Below are 12,194 nucleotides of genomic sequence, written 5' to 3'. Positions count from 1 at the left end.
AGCTCCAGGCTTCAATTGTTCATGCTGTGCTTGAAATGTGATTACACAGACTCATCTCCATGGCATAACCCTAACTCTGCCACTTAGTTGGTCAGTCATATTACCAGTTGTCCATGCAGTCCCAGAGGTAAGCCCGAGGGAGTTTTCCTGGTGTTAGAATATAGCCAGAGCATCATGATAGTCACCCCCTCACATGCCACTCCTTCCTCTGTGACCTGGAGGTGTCCCTGTACATCTGGTTTTGTGATAGCCTCTAAGGACAAGGTTACACACTACTTTTTAGGGAGGAATACTGCAGCTCAGAGAGACAAAGAAAGTTCCTCAAGATCACACAGGTGGTAGGCATGGTAACAGCAGAGCCCGGAGTTGAGCCTGTGGCTTTGGAAGCTTTGCACCTGACACTGCAGTATTTTGAGTGGTAAGACCTTGTTGTCTACATGGGTCTGCAATGGGACTCTGAAGAGTAGACATTTTTCAAGGGAAACCAGCAAGCTGTCTGTTTCTGCAAGATGTGCAATGGCCAAGAAGAAGCTGGATCACAGGGGAAGGGCCCAATGCCTGCCTGCTGGGTCCTCTGTCTTCCAACCTATATTTCTTCATTTCCAGTTGATCCCAGAACGTCCAGAGAGAAGGCTTTGTTTTATAGGGTGTGTGTGTGTGTGCGCGCCAGGGTGTTTCGGAAAAGGCTGCCAGTGAGCTGACATTTAGCTTAGCTGGTTGGGATGAATAAGAGATGTTTAGAGAACAGATGTAAAGCTGAGTGCCAGGGTTAGAAGGTGGGATTAGGGAGTGAGGTGTTGTGTCCTCAAATGGAACAAATAATTGAGAATTGTAAGAAGTAAACCAGTTGCATATGAGTAACTCCGGGTGAATACATTGTATCCCAAAGCACACAGTGAGCGCATGTCATAGATTGATTTAACATGTTAGACAAGAAAGCAGCAGAACCAGAAAGCCAGTGGGAAGGCGAGTCTAACACCCTGAAATGTGTTGTCAAGGAAACAAGCTGGAAGCGGGAGTGTGTGGATCCAAACTTGTGACTGATGACAGAAATGTGACCTTTGGTTATTTGATCATCTAGGATAAATTCATCCCACCCAATAAAAATCATCTGTAATTTGTCAATATGCTAAAATTAACATCTACCTTGACAAAAAGTCCTACTCAGTAGTCCATGGTAATTCAAATAAAATAGCTTTCCCATGGAACATCAAGAGATCTTTGGGAGAACTTGCTGGACAGTGAGCTAGCATGGCAATGGAAGACACCAGAAGAGTTATTTGCACACTTACCTTATAAAAATACCATGGATATTGCAAGGTATAGATAGGGAGAGACTGGTAGCAGAGGTGAGACTGGTAAGGTAGCCAGAGCTGGTGTAGGTGCTGTGCCAAGGAATGTGGACCTCATCCTAGTCACTGATTGGTTTTGATTAGACAAAATAGCATTCATTTCTTAATTCACTCACTCACTCACTCATTCACCTACTCAACTGTCCATTCAGTTGTCTTTCTACCCACCTACCCACCTGTCCAATCAAATATTCATTGAATGTGCCCAGGACTTAACCTCAGAGTTATGAACAGAAGGGTGAATGAGACAGGTGTGTAACTAGGGGAGGGAAAAATACACTGTGTCACCTCCCTGGGGATGTCAACTTAAGAGTGTCCATGTGCTGGGGTCCCTGCAGTGGGCGTGGAAGACATGAAGGTGTGAGAAGAGCCGCTCCCCTGCTGGCAAGGCCCTAGGAGCTCCCTGCTGCAAGGCCAGGCCAGGCAGATGTCTCTTAAGGCACTTCCATTCCCTTTTGCGTCAACACCGGACCACCCCACTGAGAGTTCTGTAATCTATTTAGGCATTGTTTGCCAGCGTGGAGTTGGGTTTTACTATGTATGTGAGCTTAGAAGTTGATGTTGCTGCTAACGTCTTGACAGAAGGGCCTTTAACAATTCCTGCTGTCTCAGCTGCCCCCACTGTCCATATGGCTGGAAGTGCTTGAGAATGTTTACACTAATATTGAAAACCATGCTAATCTAGAATGTTAAGTGCATAGGTGTAGTGGGAATCTATGTTTAGGGTTTTTTCCTTTTTTCCCTTGATCTTTAGTGTGTACGTTTCCTCCCTTAGATGATGCGTTTCCTCACTTAACTGATTTAAGTTGTAGTATGAGGATTGTAGTAAGAATGTGTTACTGATCGATATTTGCTGTGTATTGAGAACTTCCTGACCACAAGGTAAGGATGGATAATATCCTGCCTCAAGGTGAAACAATTGGCAGAATTATCTTTAGGAACACCCACTTGACCATGGTGTGAAAAGTTGTGCAAGTGTTTGTGAGGGCTTCTGTATAAATAGAGGACAGCTTTCTTGCATGGTCCATTATGATCCTGAAATTGTTGTGGTCTGTTCTTTTCCTTTTATGCCCACGCCACACACCCTTCTTGAGTTCCGACCTCGGCTGGAGCTGGCCTCCAGCATCCATGGAAGGTCTCTACCGAGAGGCTGGAGAGAAGGGAAATCTGCCATGCTGTACCTGAGAAGTGGGTTCCAGTATGGAAAAGCAACAAGTTCAAGTCTTGGGATGAATGGAATAGGTGCCACAAATAGAAAGCGGGCATAGGTGGTTGGAAGGCAGGGGCAAGAGCTGAGCAGGGAACATCCATGTAGTGGTCAAAAGGAAGCTTTCATAGGGCCTCTGACCTGAATTCTCTTGTGAGAGAGCTGAAGCTGGGAGATGGTGATAGGACCTCATTTCTGTTAGATCTGATCTCTGTTGTGTGGAGGATGGAAGATGAGGCTTGGCAAGAGAAGAAGTAAGGATAGCACGGTGGATGTGCCTGGGCACACTAGGGCATCCATCCCTGTGAGTGTGAGCAAGACCAGGTTCTTGTTCTTGAAATGCTGCCTGGGCCAGTGAGGCAAGGCCTGCAGGAGCATGAGGCTGAGAGGAAGGAACTACATCCAGGCGGGGTGAATTGTATGCACAGCTTCAATGGTGAGTGTGGGGAGGAAGGAATGGGTGGGTCTTGGAGAACAACTCAGAAGCCAGCCCCAAGGAGGACCGTGGTTGCTCATGGGAGTCTCCCTTTCCATGTGCATAGTCAGCTAGGGGTTGGACCAGTCTCTCTTGCAGCTGCTGGTTGCTCTGTTCACCTGCCCAGCACTGAGTGTGCTTCAGGAATGCACAAGGAGGCGGGTCAACTCCATGTGACATGAAGGGTTGTCTCCTGCTCCAGGCTTCTAGTGTACCCAGCATAAAGGAATGAGCTTCTCTCACCTTGGACTCTGAGACATCTGCATGTGGAGGTGGTGATGGCTGGGAGTGATGGAGATCCAGTGAGTGGTTTCAAGAGGAAGAAAGAATCTGGTCATTTAAAAACTCCTGTTTAGATTGGGTTCCTTCAGGTAATAGAGTGGGGCATGTGCACTCATAAAAGTCTTGTTTGCCTTAACCCCTGCTCCTCCATCCCTTCAAACTTGTCTATGGCCTCCACATTTGCTTCAAAACCCGGGCTTCTGTTGAGAGTGGGGTTTTCCCACCCCAGAGCACGTGGTGATGAGATTAGGGTCTTGGTATTCATGCTGGAGTGGAAATGTCAGGACTTGGGGTGCAGAAGAGAGCTAGATAAAGTTTCATTTGTTCTCATTTATAACAAGGAAAATGTAATTGTTGTCTCCAAGTTCTGGGCACTCTGGGTCATGACATACAGTGTTGTATTCTCCAAGATCAAAGTGCAGATGAGCTACTGCACCTTGCAATGTGGCTCACCACTGCCAAGGCTGTTGTTGAGGGGAGCAAGTGCTCAGGGAGTATTGGCTGCAAAAGGAAGGCACGGCAAACACAAGGCAAGAGGTGCAGCTTTTAAACAAATCTGTAGGGAAATGGAGGGATGGGGATAGGATATGGAACTCAGTCACTGAGCACTGAAATCTTAAGCAGGGAAGTTTTTAGGAAAATTCCACTCGGAAGCTCTTCTCTTACAGGTAGGACCGTCAACAGCTCTAATCCTCCACCCTTTTGTAGAAACCAGAGGTGTCTGTGGAAGATACTGGCAGAGTGCTTTGGAAGGAAGTTCCAGTAATTGCAAGCATCTGGTGCTAACAAATGGAAAATGGAAATAGCTCAAGAAATCGACTCAGACTTGCCTGAGTTAGTGCTTGCAGGGCTGAACTCGAACTAATTTTAGACATGGAGGATAAAGTCTCACAGTAGGAAGTGTAACAGTCCTGATGGAGGAGAGCAGCCCAGGATAGGTGGGTGAGAAGAGTGTGTATTGTGCTTGTGTGTTCAGGAAGTTGTATTCCTTAGGTCTAGGTGTGTCAGGTGGGTTATGGGTTTAGGCATTATCACCATATTCATTTGACAGGTAAGCAATCTTGTGCCTAGGAAAGTTTGCTGACTCCTCCCTGACATGGATAAATAAATTGGTGTCTGCTGAAGTTCACATCTCCCTGTCCATTGGTTGGTGGGGCCAGGATCAGCCCTGATGTGGGCTAGGGGAGAGGCTGACCAGACAACTGAAAAACAAGAGAGAGCAAGGAAATGGCCAGAGTTGGCAAATTCTTGGGGCGTCTACTAGCATGCTCATATACTACCACTAGGAATAGAATTCAGCCTTTCTCAACTCATGCTCCTTAGCTGGTGACTGTATTCCCAGGATTTCATGAGATGTTAAAATAAATTCTATAAGGAGGCCCTGGTGCTTAAAGGAAGTTGGGACAAGAAGATAATTCTTTGTGGATGAAATCTTTGCCTCCCTCGTGTAGGCTCGTTCATCTGTATGGTCAAGAGGATCTAAGGATGGTGTTTCTTACATACATCTGCTCTTGCTACCTCCTTTTCAGAGGATGGCCTCTATTTCTGTGGCTGTATCCACGTGTTCATCATCTTCACGTTCTGAACTGAGTGAGGGTCCTGCAAAAAGGTTTGTGGAAAGTGCAGATGTTCTGGCTCAGCAGGTTAAGCCATATCCCATGTTAGAGTGCTCATTTAATCCCAGGTACTCTGTCTTCGATTCAGCTCATGCTGATGCATTTGGGAAGCAGCAAAGGATAACTCAAGTTCTTGGGCACCTGCCACTAATATGGGAGACTTTGATGGAGGTCCTGGCTCCCAGCTTTGGCTTTGCCCAGTCCTGACTGTTGTGGCTACATTTTCTTGGAGAAAACCAATGGGTACTTCTGTCTGTCTGTCACTCTGTCACGTAAAAAAACAAACAAAACGACCAACAAAACAAACAAATAAATTTGTTAAGTATTATTTCCTTTGGTACACAGCCTAAATTCAGGTATTCCCTTTGCTTATTCCTCTGGGTGTAAGCTCAGGGTCCTTTTTTACAGTCATCTCCACTTGTCCCTCTATATTCCACCATTTGGTTTATTCCTTTTTGATCATTTGGTCTAATGGCTATTGGAGCTTTGAGGATTCTCAATGACTGCTTCCCTGGTTCTGAAGCTCTGCTGCCCCCAAAACTAATTGTTCCTTGCCTGGAGTTGCCCTCTGATGTTGGAAGCTGGGAGAAAGGAGCAGTTGCCTCCACCCATGCTTCCTGTGGCTCCCTGGCAAGTTGGTGGAGGAAATGTCCATGGTTCTGCTGGGGACTGTTGGTCCTGGTGGCCTATTTCATTTTGTTCTATTACATTCTCCTGAACAGACTAAAGGAAAGACTCAATTTTACTACTTATTTTTAATTTAAAAATTGTGTTTAATTAAAAGGCATAGTTTAAAGAGAGAGAATGCATTTTTCATCTTGATGGTTCACTCTCCAAATGCTATAGTTGATGGGACCATGCCAAAACCCGGAGCCTGGAACTCCATCTGGATCTCTGACCCCTACACAAACATTCCAGGATTTTCTTCTCCCATATATGAGAGGGCACTCTGCGATGCAGTGAATGTGCCAATGGACAGACTGGCAAAGGGCACCAGAAATCAACTCATAAGAATGTCAGTGAAAAATAAGCACTATATAAAACATCCAACTTTGGTGAAATCAAAATAATAAAGCCCAACGCGATAATTTGATGATCCAACCTGAACACTGGGCTGCCGTTGCTGCTGCATCTGTTTGCCTTGTTTTAGTGGTTTTGCATCCTGGTTAGTGGACATTGAGAAGGACTGTGGGTCTCTGGTGGAGAGGGGAGGATGCTGGACAGGGCTGCCTCTTTGGGAGGCACTTGGAGTCACAGACACACCGCCCGCCCCCCATCTCATCTGGCTCAATGCTCTAGGGACGATCATAAGGAACTAATAGAGGGGTGCAAGAGACACTCGTGAGTCACGTTCATTGCAGGGATATATTGTTGTGCAGTGCAAGAGAGATCACACTGGACCCAAGTGCAGGATGTCAGCAGGAGTCTTTATTGTCCAAACTTGGAGACAGCAGTTCCTGCTACACTCCAGGAGGCACTGCACTGAGCCACCAAAGTCAGGGTGTTTTAAGCTCTTATCCTCCAATCAGATTGAGAGCAATACAGAACAAAATTCCCATTTGATTAATAAGTGACCAGAAGGCAGGAAGGGAGCTGCCAGAGCCCAAAGTTTTCCTATAGTTAAAAAAAAATCTAGTACAACAGGAGGCAGGAGGTGCCAGGTCATGGTACCTGCAGTCATTTTCATGCTGTCAGTTGTCCTGAATGATGCTGAAGGCAGGAGGGTTGGGGTGCATGCAAGGAGCCTCTGAAGCTGGTTTCGCACCTTCAATTAACTTGAATGGTCTGAGAGGAGGTAAGAAGGACAAGATACGGAAACTGTTTTGGTATGCTGTTAACCTGGCAATTAACCTGTCAAGTGGGTGCTAGCCATCAACAGTTGGACCCCATCACAGTCTGTAACATTGAAGCCAAGAACAACAACATAAATACCCAGCAACAGGACGCACAGCAGAGAGGGACAGGTTCAATCACTGGTGGCACAGCTATGGGCTGGAACAGCTACATAGTTACCAGTGGAAGGTTACTTAGTGAGGTCAGATCTGCTTCAAGGGATAATGTTAAATCGCTGAAGGTAACTGCATATGTGTGGCCCTGTCCGTTTCTTGTGGGCTTACCAAAGGAGAAAGAAGGGAGAAAGAGGCTGACTTAGCAAAACAGAAAGTATGCCCGATTTTACTTTCATTCCAAGCTCCATTTTCTACCCTTCAGTTTTTACAGTGAATATAGATTTTATTTGTAAATGCAAGTGGGAAAAAACAACATACAACATTTTCTAAAGCACATTGTCCTTCATGGTTACCACCTTCACAACACTCCTATATAATCCATTACTCATTTAGACAGACTGTGGCCATCTGTCCAGAACGACCATTTCAGAACTTCCAGCTCCTCTTGGCTGACAGACAGATCATCATGGATCATAACGGTAGAAACAATGAAGGATTTGATTCTGTTTTGAAAGGCACTACTTAACATCTAGATCCAAGCTGGAGAAAATGCATCACGTAGAACTCCAGTCCCATGCTGCCAATGAGCCAGACTTTATGGTTCTATCATTTCCTCTTTTGATGACAACGAGCTTTTGGAGCAATTTGTTAGCAGATGCAATGGCCTGGTCACTTGCAGGGTCCCTGAGAGCAATCAGTCTCCAGCAAGAGCTGTCAGAACTTTATTCACTGATGAGCAGCAAGGCTTGTTGCAAGGGTTGGGGAATGTCCAGGATGGAGCAGCCGTGGGAGAAGACAGATCCTCTTGGTTCAAGCAAAGCACATTGTCCCTGGCAGCTGAGAGGTAGGTCACTGCTTGCTGTTTTCTTTGTCTGTAGGGTTCTGGATCCCAGGAACACAATGTTATAAACAGCTTCCTACAGCATACCCTGCAAAACCAGCTTCGGGTGGTAATCTGTCAGGAACCTGCTCCTGGCTCTGGGGCCCCTGGCCCCTTGCTAAACCCCACACTCTGGACTCCGTGGGCACTTCTGCCTTATTAGCTTTAGCTAAGAAGGACATTTGTTTTAGTATGTGGGATGTGGGATGAAGTAGGGCTTGATGTGTTATTTTTAACCATTGAAGCAATTATGCCAGCATCATTTATTAATTAAAAGCTCTTTTGCACTGATCCCTAATGTCTCTCTCACCATGCAATCAGTATTATAGATACATGGGTCATGTTCTGAGTTTTTTCGTTTTTGCCTGCCCTAATATGTCTTAATTCTTTGTTATTGCTATCCTTATGTGACTAGATACCTATGATTCTCTTCTTTGTAAGTTTCCTTTCTTTTTTAATTCTTATGCTGAAATACATTTCAGTGAGCTCTTCAAATACTTCACCACAATTTTATTAAAAGACGAAATCATTTGCACCTAATTTCCATGTGATTGTGATATGGCCTTCTTTATTTCAGGTTTAATTTTTATAGAACATTAAGCAATTTTCTTCACATAATTTTGTCACATATTAATTGAATATTTGGTGTTTTTCATTGTATTTGCTGGTATGAATGACTCTCACCAACACTAAATTATCTGCTTTTTTTTCTAGTGTATAAGAATAACCCTAATGGTTTATGTCTTTTTTTTTCCTGTAATTATCCATTTTATTGAGCTCTCTTTCCAGTTTTGGTAGTTTCTTTCTTTTTTCTTCCTTCTTCTTCTTCTTCTTCTTCTTCTTTGGGGGTTGTTCTTTGAAAGCAACAACAATTGGTACTGTTTGTGATGCCAGCATGCCATATTGGACAACTGGTTGGAGTCCCAACCATTCTGCTTCATACCCAGTTTCCTGCTGCTGAGCCTGGGAAAGCAGCAGAGGATGGCCCCAGTGGTTGGGCCTCTGCACCCACATGGGAGACCAGCATGGAGCTCCTGGCTCTTTGCTGCAGTCTGGCCCAGCCATAGCTTTTGTGGCCATCTGAGGAGTGAACCACTGGATGGAAGATTCTCTCAGACTCCATCTCTCTCTGCCTTTCAAACGAACAAACACATAGATAAAGTATCTTGGAACACGCATGGTGATTGTGGCAGATGTTACTCTTGAATTTGCAGAAACTCCTTTAAATTGAGTCGTAAGGCACACTCTCTCAGCTGGGATTGAGGCAGAGCATGTTTGTCACCTCAAAGAATTATGCAGATGTTGAAGCCAGTACCTGCAAGGCCAGCATCTGATCCAGGTGCCTGATGATGCACCTGGGAGAGCAGAAGAAGATACAGAAGTACTTCAACTCCTGTCACCCATGTGGAAGACCTGGATGAAACTCCTGGCTCCTGGATTTGGGGGGAAATCAACAGATGGAAGGTTTTTTTTTTTTCTCTATCACGATCTCTGTCTCACTGTGTGTGTGTGTGTGTGTGTGTGTGTGTGTGTGTGTGAGAGAGAGAGAGAGAGAGAGAGAGAGAGGGAGAGAGAGAGAGATTTTGCCTTTCAAAAAAGTGGGAGATTTGAAAGAACTTATCCAGAAAATGATCTGTGTCCACAAAGATTAGTTACTCCTCACTAGGGTATTGAAGATTTATCTGAATCTTCAATAAAACTGTTCACCTAAAACTGTTCACCTAAACTGATGACATATGTCTTGCTAGAGTTGTAGAGTTAGACTACCCGAAAAACAGCCAGGTTCTGCAAAATCATGCCTCAACGCTTTAAACTTCTAAATACTAAAATTAAAATAGACATGAGACAGCTGAATAGCCACTTTAAGGTGTATAGAACCCAGTTGTATATAAACTAATAATTGAAATGTCAATGTAGAAGTCACAGGATGTGGTTCAGAACTTGCATTCTTTTTTTTCCCTCTCTCTCTTTTAACATGTTGGTTACTCAATACCATGTCAACTAATTCCATAACATTATAAATTGTTATTGATGTAATGTCAGAGCTTTTAATTGATCACAATGATCCTCTACCAGCTCTACCTTCAGACCACATATGGTCTCCCCAAGAAACAGTTGAAGTTATCTGGACAATAAGATACTGGACTTTATGCTTGGTAGATGCTTGTAATGAAAGAATCTCAACTGAATTTGAATTGTGGTAATGCAACAAGGTGGAGGAATCCACCATGGGGGTGGTTTGGGAAGTGGGGGGGAATCCCAGTGCCTATAAAACTGTGTCACATAATGCAATGTAATCAATAAAAAAAAAAGAAAATTATCTGTGTCCAGACTTAATTATTAGCGATGGTGAGTGGACTTAATTGTTAGCGATATTTTTACATTTTCTCCTTTATGTGAAACATTTCAAATTTTCTCACTTAATCATGGGTCAGTTTTGCCCATTTCTGTCTGTTTTTCAAATTTTCTCATGCCTTAATAGTTCTAAGTACGTATACATAGGCTTTAAAAGGTGTAATTCTCTCTTCTTTTTTAAACAACCTCCATTTCTTTGTCATCTTTTCTATTTTTAACATCATTCTGGTGCCCTGTCTTGCTCTGTTTTCACTACCCATCTTACATCTTCCCTTTTCCATGGACTTTTCCAGGCAGGGGGTTTTGACACATCTCCACCCTGCCTTTATCAGCTTCTGACCTGTTGTGATGCATTGCAGTTTACCTGCTCTCAGCTGGTGGATTTTTAGATAATGTTCTGGCTTTAACAAAACTCAATCCTCCCAAATGGAGAAGAGGATTATAAAGATTCCTGCAAAATGATCCCTGATGGAAGCTGATCCTAAGGACAGAAACACAAGTCAACTAAGTAAAATACAAGGGCAACCCTGCATCACCCCCAGGTGGGTCTTCCTCAGTCAAGGTGAGAGGTGCAAGCAGTGACATGCCTAAGCATGCACCCTGCTGCCCTTGCAATGCCGGCTGCAGGCAGGGAGAAACCTCAGGACAGCAGAGGCTGTGGGAACCTAGCCACCAACCCTGAAGAGATGTGTCCCTTAGTATTAGTGCCATGCATAAGCCTCATGAGCATTAACACAGATACATTAGAATACGGAATGCATTTTGAGATTTTTTTTTGTATAATAAAAACAAAAAGCAAAAACTCCCCCAAACAGCCCCCGTAATATGGAGCACAATCTTCCTTTCTTGGCAAAAGTCTTTGAATTGATATAGGAAGTCATATGTTGGGAAGGTCAAAGGACATTCCTTTGTCAGTAAAATATATTTGAACACAGGTCAATCTGTCATGCCTTTGAAGAACAAGCTCTTTGGTAGGGAAGGCTTGCTGTGCTGTTGGGCATAAGTGCAGGTGCCTCTGAGATGTTTCTTTTTAAACCAGGGAAGATAGCCTTTCAGCAGCTCATTGCCCAGTGCACTGCATGTGTGTATATGTGTGTGTAAGCAGGTGTATTTGCATGTGTTCATATGTGTACACACATCTATCTGTGCAAATGCTTGTGTGTATACATGTGGGTGTGTGTTTGCATTTATGCATATGCACATTGTATACCTGTGTATACATGTGTGCATATGTTTGTATGGATATACATATGTGTTTATGTGTGTGCATATGTGTTTAGGTGTATGCATGCTTGCTTGCACGTGTGTGCTTCTGTACATTCATGTTGAGTCACTCCATTGCGTGCTCTAAATGCTCTAGAGAGATCGTTTGTCTATAGTGCATCACTTCTTTCATTGCGCTGTTAAAACTCTGCTATTTTACAATGTGAGGTGGAGAATGGGAAACTGTGTCAGTGAAGCTCCAAGGGAAGTGTTGGTTACAGCTGGAGCTGGAGCAGAAAGGGCTGTGCCACACGTGGAGCTCATCCATTACCTCCACTGCAGGAAAGGACATGCTCTAAGGTGTGTTTAGGAGGACCACCAGGATGGTTTAAAAAGAAGGCAGGACCACTGAGATGGTAGAGACCAGAGGTTTCCCCTAACAGAAGAGAGAAGGACATCTCTGGCAAGGGATACAAAGATTCTCAGCTTCAAGTGAAACACAGTATTTTCCCACCTGGAAAGGTTACCTGGGGACCAGCATGTGGTACACTAGATTAAGCTACAGCCTGTGATGCTCATATTTCATATGATCACAGGCTCAAGTCCTGGCTGCTTCATTTCCAATCCTGCTTTCTATTAAAATGCCTGAGAAAGCAGTCAAGAATTGCCCAGGTGCATGGACCCCTGCGCTCACAGGGGAACTCTGGAGGAAGCTTCTGGCTCTTGACTTTGGGCTGGCCTGAATCCAATCCTTGCAACCAACTCAAACCAAACCAGTGGCTGGAAGATTCTCTCTCTCTCTCTCTTTCTCCCTCTCCACATCCTATAACTCTGTCAGATAAATCATTTTTTTTTCAAGATTATTCAATGTTGAT

Source organism: Ochotona curzoniae, unplaced genomic scaffold (genome assembly GCF_017591425.1).
Source record: "Ochotona curzoniae isolate NIBS_2020 unplaced genomic scaffold, NIBS_Ocur_1.0 scaffold_4763, whole genome shotgun sequence".
Classification (NCBI taxonomy): Eukaryota; Metazoa; Chordata; class Mammalia; order Lagomorpha; family Ochotonidae; genus Ochotona; species Ochotona curzoniae.
The sequence above is the reverse complement of the archived record's forward strand: the minus strand, read 5'-3'. Positions refer to the sequence as shown.